Source organism: Neovison vison, chromosome 4 (assembly GCF_020171115.1).
Source record: "Neovison vison isolate M4711 chromosome 4, ASM_NN_V1, whole genome shotgun sequence".
Classification (NCBI taxonomy): Eukaryota; Metazoa; Chordata; class Mammalia; order Carnivora; family Mustelidae; genus Neogale; species Neogale vison.
Genome location: NC_058094.1, coordinates 158,160,712 through 158,163,146, shown reverse-complemented (window position 1 = coordinate 158,163,146; position 2,435 = coordinate 158,160,712).

The following is a 2,435-nucleotide window of genomic DNA, read 5'->3' as shown; positions in this document are numbered from 1 at the left end:
ACAGGTCTTAAAACTATTGGATCAATTACTTTATCTTACTTAGAAAGGCCAGTTTATATATTTACAGTTTTATTGTGTCCCCATGGATTCGTAATGCATTTTGAATGGAAACACACTTATCATACAAATCCAAACATTAGCATAGTCTTGGCTCTTGTTTTTTCTGGGAAGATAAACCATCTATAAAGGAAGATTCTGATACATAATATGAAACCTTATGATTTATGGTAATAGTAAGCCAGAACTTAGAGAAAAATCCATTAGATCCTCTCAACCACCCTTTGAAGGAAGACTGATGTTATTGGTCTCAAAATACAGATGTGGAAACTGAAAAATAAGAACATGGAGTTTCAGAATCCTACCCAAGGCTGCCCAGCTGGTAAGACAAAGATGCAGAATTGTAGAGATCTCAGCTCTCCTGACACCATGTCCAGGATGCTCTCTGCTGCATCTTACCGGAAAAGGAGATAAGAGAGATTACTGGATCTTCTGTCCGTATGCATCTCTTAACCAACCTACTGGATTTTTTTCTCTTCAAGTCCACTAAGGCAGTAAGATCACTCCCTCTCAGTTGCCATATACACATGAATTCCATATTTGTAAATTTGCCTACTTACTAAAATTTGTTTGTAACCCCCAAATCAATACTCATAAGCTTCCATGGTCATTCCCGGACCCACGTAGAGCAGCAAAAAATTCAAATGGCCATCTTAACATGTTCCTAACTCTCAAAAAGCAATCTATTTTGTGCCACATTTTTCACATTTAAAAAATTTTTTTATTAATGATTTTACTGCTTAAAAGTGCCCTCAAACATTGTGTTAAAGTGCCGGCTAGTATTTCAAAGTGCAAGAAAGCTGTTCTTGCTTTATGTGAAAACACATGTGTTGATAACCTTTGCTCAGGCATGAATAAGTGTTATTGTCCTTGAGTTCAATGTTAATGAATCAACAATATATATTAAATAAGGTATTTTTAAACAGACATAAACATAGAACAAGGTTATGTAGTCATCGACTGATGAGAATGTTATGGCCAGAAGTTTCCAGGAACCTAAGTTTGTATTTCTCCCAGGAACAATGGTTCAGTACTAATTCAGGGTTCACAGTGATCTGATAGACTATAACTACCACAAATAATGAGAGTTTACAGTATTTAGACACAATCTCATATGTGTTGGTTTGAGGTACATTATCTCAGTCCTGTGTAATGTCAGGACCTATCCTGGCTCCCTGTCCTCTCCCCACAGTTAAGGACAACTTAAATTAAGTATGTTTCCCTGAATGCAGTAATTTGGGGGCTGGCTTAAAAGAAGAGCAATTTGTTTGATAATTTTATATGTTTTCAAATTTATATTCCCTTCAGCTAGAGAGTGGCCTGCTCCTTTGATAGTGGAGAGAGTAGAAAAATCCTTTGTCCCAGACAGAAAGGACAGACACCATAATAGTATGGTATATACAGTCACCTTCATGTTTTCCTAGAGAATAGGGAATCACTGAATTCCTGGTTTCTTAGTGGAATGATGAAAAACACAACTACCCTATAGGAAGTAGTTAATGCTTAAGAAAATTATTTTTTCTTAGTCTCTACTAAAGAATCCAAGTAATGTAATAAGAAGACATGAGGATCCTAGCAAAAGTGGCAGCAGTGGCAATGTAAATCCATAACCACCTATAAAATGTAAAGCAAAAAGACAATTCTGTTTTTATAAAGATACTTCTTTTTGTGGTCAGCACAAACATCAATTAGGATCTGATATCTAGACTTGGTTTCCATGAATAATACTCATGGTAAAGCCAGACATACTGTGCTAGGTGCTTGATCTGCTTCTTTCACAATGATGTCTAAGCCTCATAGTAATAACCCTGGGGAGCATTGTCTTTGTTGCAGATGGAAATCAGAGGTTTAGAGGATAAGTAATTTTCCCACTGCATAGCAAGTACAAGTCAGTTCAGAGAGAATCCCAAAGCTGTGTGCCTTCAAACCGGTGTATTGCCTTTCCCACAATGACCTCACGGAGGACTGGCTAGATAATTTTTGGGACCCAGCACAAAGTAAAAACGCAGTGCCCCTTGTTCAAAAATTATGGAAAACTATGGAATAGTAAACCAGGGACAGGGCCCTTCTAAGCAAAGGGTCTTATGTGTTGCACAGGTCTCATGCCCATGAGCCTGTCCTGCCCTTATGTCACGATGCCTTCCGAAAAGCACAGATCTAGTGGGAATTGGGGAAAGAGGTATTCTTATTTTTCTTCGTTGGTATGATTCATGTCTATGCCACCATGGAAGCATTGCTAATTTCTCTTGGCAGCCTTAGTGACTTTGCTTCTAACAAAAAATTCAGAGGCATCTGTAGAAACAAAAGCAAATACATAAATACAGAAAGGCTGCCGGTTGCTTGATATACGACTGACAATAGCTGGGTTTTTTAAGTAA